General features: G+C 35.6%; 1 protein-coding gene across 2 annotated transcripts in view; it reads right to left on the reverse strand.

Moving 5' to 3' along the window:
* Positions 1-11188, reverse strand: part of FAT4 (FAT atypical cadherin 4) — a 163519-nt gene that overhangs the window by 145372 nt on the left and 6959 nt on the right. The window lies entirely within an intron of this gene.

The raw sequence follows: 11188 nt of genomic DNA on the forward strand, positions 1-11188 counted from the left end.
TGGAAATATTTTCACTATAAATTAGAAAATTCTCACTTAAGTTACTGGAATTTATATACTTTGTAAAAAATCAAAGTCCTCTTGAAGAAAAGATAGACCTTTATTTGATGGGACCAGCCAGTTTGACTTCAATTAAGAGAATTGCATTAATTGCCAAAAATTGTTTCAAAATAGGTTCCCAGATAAACAGACATGATTTCATGATAGTCAATATTTGACAACTGAGAGATGAACACTCCTCATCTAAAGGAGAGAGAAGGCTTCAAAATCAAACATAATAATCTATTTTGATTTGCTTGTTTCATAAGCATCTAAGCCTCTCAATAAAGTTTCTGGATTAGTAAATTAATTTTCTTAAGGGACTATAACTAATATTGAATTATGTCAACAATAATAAAATGATGGATGGGTAAACAACATGAATTCAACCACAGACTAGGTCATGTGGTTTAATGTCAAGTATGTGGACAAAAGTCAGAAAAACCTGAATGTTAGTCTAGATTTGTGACCACATGCAAATCATGTATTTCCTTGTGCCTTTTCCTTAAAATGAAGCAAAAAACACTTGATCTACCTCTTTAAAGACTTGTTTGGGAAAACAGGAAAAAAGAAGACACTCTAGAGCACTTTGGAAGTAGGAAGTTTAGGGCTTTTAAAAACATTAATGGCATATCTGCACTTTGGAATAAAGGGAAGGAAACTAACAAACTTTAGTGAGTACCATTTTTTTTTTTCACCTTGAAAAGAACCCATGAAATAGGTACTATCATTTACACTTTATAGATGAAGAGAATGAGATTCAGAGAATAACTGTAACAATATTTGAATCAAGCTTCTTCTAAGTCAAAAATGTGTGCTATTTCACCTAAACTTTGGTCAGACTTGAATATGAAATACTATTTTCTTTGCTGCATTTTATTAATCAAGTTTTCTAACATTATTGATGTTACATATTGGGCAAGGATGGTTAATTTGAAAAAAGAATGACAGAACTTGAACTTATCAATATTCAAAGTAGTAATGTTTTAAAAGTTCCTCACCATTTTGTACTCATCATTTTGCTAAGAAGGAACCTGGTTTATAATAAGCTAAGATTTGCTCTCTAAAGCAACATTGAATAAGTTATAAGGAAATGAAAAGACATGGTAATAAAGTAGCATACATTGTTCTATATATTCTAAAATGTTCTACTTTACCAAAATGTCTATAAAATAAGGATTAGTGATCTCATTGGATTTTAGACAGCACAGATTTCTGGAGACTGAGTTACAGGTTCTTAGCCAGTCAGGTCATGCAGCCACTGTCATGATATCCAGGAAAATCAGTCCTGGCCAATTAGCTAGCTTCACTAATTTCAGAAGAAGCTCCATGGCTTGGCTTCAGATATGAAAAACAACTCCTTTCCTTCAGCATGCATCACTGACTGAGCTCCTGGCACTTAAGCAGCATGTTTTCAACATGTTCAACGGTAATTCCTGAGCTTATTAAAGATTTACTGAGCATCTGTATTGAGCCAGCCCTATGGAAGATGCTGGCAATACAGCAATAATAAGCAGATGAGAACCTTTTCCCTGATGGAACATATATTTTAGAGAGGAGACATATCATAAACAAAATAAAGAAGTAACATATGTGTCATGTTGGGTGTTGATAGGGACTAAGAAGAAACAAAGAGAAGGAAAGAGGAAATGGATGGTTGGGGGAAGGAGAACTTTGCAACATGATGTTGAGGAAAGATATGGGGGAAGCACAAAGCGAGCATCCAGGCAGAGTGCTGAGCTAGCACCAGACCAAGAGGCAGGAGCACCTGAGGCTGCCAGAGCCCACACTGGCTGCTGGGCAAGTGGAGCAAGAGCCAGGAGGAAGAGAAGTCCAGAAATAACTGACAAGAATAGGTCACGTGGGGCCTTAGGGATCACTGTAAGGATCTGGATTTTACTACCAGTGAAATGGAAAGTCTTGGGTGTTGAGAAAATGAGTGAAATGATCTGAACTACATTTTAAAGGATCACTCCAGCTGCTAGAACAGATGGAAGAGGTCAAGGACAGAAGCCGGGAAGTCCATTCATTAGCCCATTCATTCATTCAAGAAAAATTTACTTTGTGCCTACTATATTTCAAGTAATGTTATAGGTGCTTAAGGTACATCAGTGAACCCAGCAGATAAATATACTTGCCCTTGTGAAACTTCATTCGAGCAGAAGGAAGACAGAACATAATCAAACTTATAGATGGGCAAATTATATCACACACATGTATGCCTGTGTAGTGTATATATAAATATTATTTAAAGTAATGACATTAGTTGGGCTCCTCATCTCAGCAAAACAGAATAGATTAGAAGAATTTCAAGAACTGATTCCAGGGGCATTTCAGCATTTAGCATTTTGGGAGATGAGAAGAAGCTGGTGAAGGAGGCTCATCCATTGTATGGGGGAGGAATATGAAACATAGCAGGGAAATAGAGATCAGGCAGGAGGAGGGGGTGGGAGATTAGAGTAATGAGTCAGCAAAGGAGCGTTAATTCTCACCTAGAATGAAAGATATGAGTGAATACATGAAGCATAGGAGGAAATTATCCAAATACACATCAGGAGGAAAGAGAATTCTATGCAGAGGGAAGAGCCAGGAACAAGAGCTTTGAGGCAGGTTTGTTCCTAGCAAGTTCTGGGGCTAGCAGGAAGCCAGTATGAGTAAAGCAGATAAAGTAAGGAAGAAGAAGAAGTAAGGAGAAGAAGTAAGAAGAAGTAAGGAAGAAGAGTAGCAAAGAGTGTTGGAGATCAGTAAGAAGTCCTCTTCAATAATCCAAAAGAAGGGTGATGGTGTCTTAGACCGAGGAAATAATAGTGTAAGTGATGATAAAAGATCAATTTCTGGATATATTTTTTAAGAGAATGCCAAGATTAACTGAAAGATTATACATAGGGTGTTAAAGTAAGGATTCAAAGAATAACTCAAGTCTTTTGACCCGACAGTTAGAAGATGGGAACTGCCATCAACTGAGAAGGAGATAGCTGAGGGTTGAGTAGGTTTTTATTGGGGAGGATATCAAGAGCTCACATTTGCAAATGCTAATTTAAAATATCCATTAAGAAACTAATCAAATATAATGAGTAAGTGGTTGGTTATATGAATATGGAATTCAGGAGAGAATATGGAATTCAGGGAAAAGACAAAATTTTGGAGCCATCTGTGTATACATGTTATTTAAAGTCATGAATTGATTGAGATCTTCAAGGGAATACATGTAGATTAAAAAGGAAGAGTTTTTCAAGAACTGATTTCAGGGATATTCCAACAGTTAAATTTTGAGGGCCTAGAGAGAAGCTGGTGAAGGAGGCTGAGAAGGAATTTCCAAGAAACAGAATAAAAAATCCTCAGAGTATAAATACAGTGGGCACGGAGAACTGCCCCATGGATATAAAAGTGTGGCTATTATGATGGCTTTGGTAAGAGCAATTTCACTACAATGGCAGAAGCTAAGCCTAATGCAGTAGATATAAGAGATAATGAGAAGAAAACAGGCAGGTATAGGTAACTCTTTCAAGACATTTTGCTGAAACAGGAAGAAAGTAAATGAGGTCATAACTGGCAGAATAGGGATATATTCTTACTGCAAGTTGAAGAAAACAAAATGAAAAACTGACACATCACAGGTCCACGTATTCAAGCCTAACCTAAATAAAGATTAATAGGGATCTAAATTGATCCTACTACCAGGTCATTAACTAAATTTCACTTTTCCCTATAGTTTTTCAGCCACCAGTTGAAAAAATGTAGAAACATGAAAACAACTTTTTACGTAGTAAAACTTGTATGCCTATGAGAGCATAGAAAGTATCAACCATTCTTATTTATTTATTTTTTTGTCTTTTTTTTTTGCTATTTCTTGGGCCGCTTCTGCAGCATATGGAGGTTCCCAGCCTAGGGGTTGAATCGGAGCTGTAGCCACCGGCCTACACCAGAGCCACAGCAACTCGGGATCCGAGCCGTGTCTGCAACTTACACCACAGCTCACAGCAACGCCGGATCCTTAACCCACTGAGCAAGGGCTGGGACCGAACCCGCAACCTCAGGGTTCCTAGTCGGATTCGTTAACCACTGCGCCACGACAGGAACTCCAACCATTCTTAAAAAATATGATGTAAGTGTTGTGTTAGGATTAAATGTGCATAATCTGGGGTCAGACCACTAGGTTCAAATCTGCTTCCATCATAAACCAGCTCCATAAACTTAACCTCTGTTAATCTCAGTATTTTCATTTGTGAAATGGTGAGATGTCCTACGTCCTGCCAGGATTACTGTGAAGGCAGGGCAGTGCCTGGTACTCACCAGTGTCTGACATAACATAAGCAATTTATATCATAGAATCTATACATGATAAAAGTTTCATAAAAAAGTCAAGAATCTGAAACAAATAATTCACAACGGTGTCATTGGCTTCCAGCTGCCAGTTGTCAGGCAGGGTTTATAAATGTTTCTCAATACTCCTTAATACATTAAAAACTTGGTTTTACTTCCTGCTTCCTAAATATGGACATATGTCTGAAAACTGTGGGCCTACAGTCAATTTTTGATTATCTTCCAATTAGATTGTTTTATCTTCATGACTTTATTATCCCGTTTTGCTTCAGAATATTCTAGCAATTTTTATACAATGGTTGCATGCATGTTGATACATGGTATTACATACATATTAGTAAGTTATACATATATATTTTATAAATAATATTTTTCAGAATTTAATTTTTTTTCACATCTCTGTATTCTTCATACTCTATCCTCCTATTTATTGTATTACTAAAATCGGCCACTGTTGTCACAGACTACTCACAGCCTGAAAGCATTTGAAGGTATTTACAATATTCCACATCTAGGACACTTGAAGAAATTCTTTAGTTCATCTTGGTCCATATAATTTGCCAGTTCCTCTTCTCCTATTTCCACTTCAAAACTCCTGATTCCAAATACTACCTATTTTCATAGGTATTAGAAAGAGCTGAATCTTAGATTTATTGATTCTTGGAAGAGAGGACACACCTCAGGGCCTGTGGAATATTTTATTATCACTAACTCAACAGTCCCTCACAGCTAATGAGGTTCCTGGGCAGTTTTTCATTGTAATGATGACAAAGTGCAAGCTTCAGAAAATGCAATGAAGAATTGATTCCACAAAATTGGAAGTACATAAATTTTTTCAAAACTATTCCTAGAGTAGTTGCCTCAAAATCTAATGAAACAATAATGGATTAAAACAGAGTTTTAATAAAGACAAAAAAAGAAATAAATAATAAACTTGTCAGAAGATAAATTATATCTATAGAACTCTATTACCAAAACAGAGAGACCCAATCAAGCATCCTAAAGTCATACATAAAATACGTAGCATGAGCTTAAAAGTCCATCGGTTTTCCTCTCTGTGATATACATTTGTACATGCCTTGAAAAATTACAGAGCCCTTTAGGTCATAGTATTTTGCTTAATAAATTTAAAGTCATACCAATAGGGAAAAAATAAAAATAAGAATATAATCACAGGTTGTTTTTTAAACAAACAAATACTGTAAAGGTCAAAAGCTGAGGAAGTAAGAATATGTTTTTCTCCTTTTAATATAGTCTTTATGCTTTTCCCACCCAATTTCATCATTATTCCTGACAAGAGTAAGACTTATCATCCAAAAATCCAAGGACTCTCCACCTTCATAAAGTACCATGACTATTTCCAAACTGTAGAGTACTGTGGATTAGGATAGTCCCTACATATACTTGTACTCTCTGTTTGTCTCTAGTGCTCCTCTCTCAAATTCTCACCTTCTTCCCTGCTCCAGAAACAACTCCACATACAGTCAACCTGGGATCCTTGCCTCTACCAGGAACTGCCCCACAGGAATATACAGCATCTGTGGATGGCCTTGATGGAGGCAGCATAAATCATGTTTCTTTTAATTTAGACAATACATAATACTACTTTTAATTTAGACAATACATAATACTACTTTTTAGAGACTTTTTAACACCAAAAAGGGTGTGAAAACAAGGTTACCAAAAGCACATATACCTACTTGTATCTACCAAGAGCCCCTCTCTTAACTAAGGTCATAGATTGCCATGGCTTTATAGGAGAATAACTATGAACACAGATAATGAACCATGCACATCTGGAGGTAATTTTCCTTTCTATCTATCTGAACTGAAGCAAATCACTTGACTTTTCTAAGACTGTTTTCACAACTATGAAGTAAGAATCATGTAATTCATGTTATTCTGAGTCTGAAATGATAAAATCTCTAAAGAAGCACTTGGTACTCAGTTCAGTGACTGAATATAGCAATATTCAATAAATATAATAATAATAATAGTCATTATTGTCATTATATATTCTGTTGCTTATATTTTGCCTGTGAAGGATGACATACAAGGTATACATTTAATCTAAGGTGTGCTAACTCTGACTCTAAACCCTGTGGAAGAAAATCATGTCTAAACTTGGTATTCAGTATTGAAATTACAAATGTCTTCATCATTTCTCTTGGAAATCTTGATGGTTTCATTGTGAAAATAAATGGATGTATTTAGCATTCGCTCAAACTCATTTCTAATGTTTAATTTAATCAAATTAATTTGTTTGCCTAATATTCTAAACACAAATTTAACAGAATATTTCTACTGTTGTTTTGTTTTTTTTTTTAACTGAATCTCAGTGCCTAGACCGATGGTTCTCCCACTATGAAACAGTGTCCTAGGCATAGCAGAGACCCATTATAAATGCGTGGGAAATCAAAACGATCTTCACAATAATACAATACATTGTTTGCCTACACTGGGTTGACATTTACACTAGAGGTACAAAAGCAATGGTGGGTAAAACTGCTGGTGCCTCTCACAGAGCAGAGCAGCAGCTCCAAAATATCCCAGCAGTGCATGTATTCTTCCCTGCTAGACAGTCACAGTAAAAATAAAATGCCAGTTTCACTTAAAAAACTGAAGAAAGTTCCTCAAAGAGATGGTAAGAACCATTAATTTTATTAAATCGAGACCCTTATAACTCGATGTCTTTTTAATATGTGTGACAAACAGTGAAACAAAGAACCATTAATCTGTACCTATGCAGAGTAGTTGTCTCACAGTGTGCTTGTATGTGATGGACTGAGTTTTAAGCTAAACTAACTGCTTTCTTTATGAACACAATTTTTACTTGACAGAAAAACTGCCTGAGAAACCATGTTTTCTAAATTTGGTATGTGGCAGAATGTTTTTGCTTATTTGTTGGTTGGTTGGTTTGAAAATGAACAAAGGGAGCTGTTATCTCGGGAAAGTGACTAACAATATACGTTATCAATGATAAAATGTGAGCTTTCAAGGGAAAATTCAAATTTTGGAAAATTTCAAACCATTACCATAAGGTAGTAAGTCAATATACTTCAGAACTTTTTTTATAATATCATTATTAGTTATATCAATACGATCCAAAGATCAATGCCTGATGTATTTCTAAGTCAAGCATAGGTAAAAGGTCCATACAGAATGCAGATATAGATCAACATTTTCATGCAAGAAAATATGAAAAATTTAGAATGCAGATATAGATCAACAATTTCATGCAAGAAAATATGAAAAATTCTCTGGTAAGATTTTAGATTCCTCATTGCAAGTAGGTTTGAAAAACCAGCCACTTGGGGAATTCTGGTGTAATAGCAAAAGAAAATCAACAGTTATCTGAAAAGGATAGCAAAGCATCTGTCCCTTATCCAGCTCCATCTATCTGAGTATGGATGGATTATTTTCATACACCTTAACCAAAACAACATATTGCTTAAATAGAATAAGATTTAAGAATCCAACTGTCTTCTCTTAAGTGAGCTATTATAGGAATTTATGAAAATGTAAGTAATATATCTTCTATTTTTTTAAGTTTTGCAAAATAAAGTTCTTTTAATAAAATATGTTATATAGTTAATGTAATTTTTATTTTTTTATTTTTTTAATTTTTTATTTTATTTTTTGCTCTTTTGGGGCCACAGCTGTAGCATATGGAAGTTCCTAGGCTAGGGGTTGAATTAGAGCTGTAGCTGCCAGCCTATGCCACAGCCACACCAGATCCGAGCAGTGTCTGCACCCTATACCACAGCTCACCTCAAGGCCAGATCCTTAATGCACTGAGCAAGGCCAGGAATAGAACCCACATCTGCATGGATACTAGTCGGGTTCTCCACCACTGAGCCACAGTGGGAATTCCTGATGTGATTTTTAAAGAAATTAATACATATTTTAAAACTTTATCAGTTTTAATGTTCAAAATATAAATATCAATAGATAAGACACACCAAAGCAAAAGCTCTTTGGGGTCCTGAGACCAATAAATTTGAGACCAGCAGTCTGGAAGCATATACAGTATTTCCTTCCATTTAAATTCTAAGGTCTATGTGAGACACCCACCTAAATTCCTCTTTCCTCTTTGAGTTTTCTGACAATTCTCAGTTCATTTGTAAACAGAAATAACTGGTATGTCTCTATGTCCTTAGTCCAATTAATAATCAAGATCAAATTTACTTCCTCCATTCCCTCTGCTTCTCTCTGCTGATTATTCAAAAGGCACAAAAACATACCCACCAGTCTTAGCTCTTCTACGATCTCATTTAGCAAACATGTCCAGAGCACCTACTATACACCAAGTAATATGCTGGGCTCTAGGAGATATTCTTCAAGGAGATATATTATACTAAGAGATATAAATACCAATGAGACAAAGCCTCTGACCTTCATGAAGTCCAATCCAGTCCCTAAGATGCATGTTCCCATTAAACACACATTAAAAGAGAAATGCGTGGAGTTCGTGTCATGGATCAGTGGTTAACAAATCCGACTAGGAACCATGAGGTTGCGGGTTCGATCCCTGGTCTTGCTCAGTGGGTTAAAGATCCAGCATTGCTGTGGCTCTGGTGTAGGCCGGCGGCTACAGCTCCAATTAGACCCCTATCCTGGGAACTTCCATATGCCATGGGAGCGGCCCAAGAAATGGCAAAAAGACCAAAAATAAATAAATAAATAAATAAAAGAAATGCTTATGGATGCACATCTCTATTTTTCTGTTCTTGAAACTAGAAAAGCGGTAAAAAATTTATAGGAGGTATTCTGACATAATCAAGACTCTTCTGAGAATACAAGGATACAAAATAAAAGGGTAATAAACCTTGCGTCTGCAATCCAAAAGCCATCCTTCAAAGACACACCTATTCTGAAGTTTCAGATGTGATAGGTAGGGTAAGTGAGGGTATAAACTGGACAGATCTCTGGAATGAACAGTATAAGAGCCACAGTTCCCAGCCACCCCTTCCTCAACTATCAGAGTTAGAAAAGGAATGCAGTTTAACTCATTTCTCTTTTACCCACTGACCTGCTTGCCCATGGAATGTGATCAGCCATGACTCTAGCCAGAAACCTGAGTAAGCAACCCAGACTCCTATCAGTGTAGATGAATAAATTGTTTAAAAATGCACTGGAGCAAACTTTGCACTTGGAAACTAACAATTGGAAAATCACCTCTGACAACCAGAGGTAATTTATAACTGCTTTTTGCAGAATCACGGTAAATTAATTGAGCAGAAGGAAAAAAAAGAACTTTGTTGTATATACTTGAAAGATACAACCAATAATAATATGAAATTCTAGCTCCCTACTACTGCTTTCAATATTCTTTGGAGAAACACATTTGCTTTTAATTTTAGGAGTGGTTGGAGCTTGGGAACTCAAACTCGGTTTACAATTTCAGCACTTCAGTTCACAGAAGATACCCTGACAAGCAACTTTTTTCTCATAAAAAATCATCATAATGAATTATCCTCCAAGTTTTTAAATAAATAGGATATAACTTGGAATACTTTGTGAAGTTAAAAAAGTAACAGACATATAATCCCCTATTACTAATAAAATGATTTATAATTATTGTTTTTTAGTCTCCATGCCTGATGCAGAGACAGCACTGTTTAATAAACTTAAGCTAAGCCAATCTTTGCATATATCATGGGTAAATAAAAGACTAAACAAATCTGCTAATGATAACAATGGACATTTATTCTCATTCCCCATATTGTTCTGATCAAATGTAACACACTGAACCAAACAACAACTAATAGCATAATTTGTTTTACAGTCTAAATTTATCTAAACTCCAGAATTGCTGAATATTTCAGTCTTTAATAAATATTTCAGTTTTCAAACTAATTAAACCTCTTCATCTAAGAAGTAATTCCAGAGAAGAAATGTAGAGCTGGGGAATGGGTATAGGGAAAGAATAAACCCAAATCAAAATAAAATTACATGTAAATCATGACCTGAGTCAAACCAAATAGGTTAATATGTAAGATCTATGTTAAATCTTTAAAAAACTAATTAGGCAAAAGAGAACACAGGGGTCAGAAGTTTCTTTGGGGCTATGTGTATAAGGTAAAATTGAATTCCATTTAGAATTATATCTAAGAATTTTATCTCTGACATCCTCTAAGCCATGAATATATTGTTCCATCCAGAGAAGAGATATAGCTAGCTATTATCAAAAAAAAATCACAGGGGATTCAAAAAGATAATAATAATAAATGAACATTTCAAATGAAGAAAAACCCCTCACCTCTCTGAAAAAGAAAAGAAAGCAAGAAAACAAACACATGGGCCTCAATTTCACTAGCATGTTGTGTCTGGGTTACTGCCAAGTATCACAAACCACATTTGATATTTTATGTTTTTGGCTGAGTGACTCTAGAATGTCTTTGAAGGGAGTGGGAAAGGAGAACTTAGGAAAGGGCAGATGAGCTTTTCAGAGTATAGCTATATCATTTCTAGTTGATTATCAAAACAACACTGGAAGCAGTTCAATTAAAAAGCAAATCAATGATACACGGAGATAGTAATAGCCAAAAATATACCCCAGGAAAGGCCACGCTTGGAATTCTTTTGGCTTATGCTATGAAACTCTAGTTTCTTACCCATCAACAGACAGAACAACGTGTGCCTATACCATGGCATTGAACAACACAGTTTTGTCTCAAGAAACAGCTTCTAATCTCTGATCATTCACACCACATTACACGCTTTAGTTCAAGAGGCAAGAGAAAAGATTACCCTAAGTTAGAAGACAGTGCCTAAAATGTGAAGGCAGATGAAATCAGGAATCTCCCCAAACTTGGCTCAGCAC

The sequence above is a fragment of the Sus scrofa genome, chromosome 8, assembly GCF_054392235.1.
Source record: "Sus scrofa isolate SSC_HxYL_T2T_F1_AM1 chromosome 8, Sscrofa_HxYL_maternal_Yorkshire_Landrace_v2.0, whole genome shotgun sequence".
NCBI lineage: Eukaryota > Metazoa > Chordata > Mammalia > Artiodactyla > Suidae > Sus > Sus scrofa.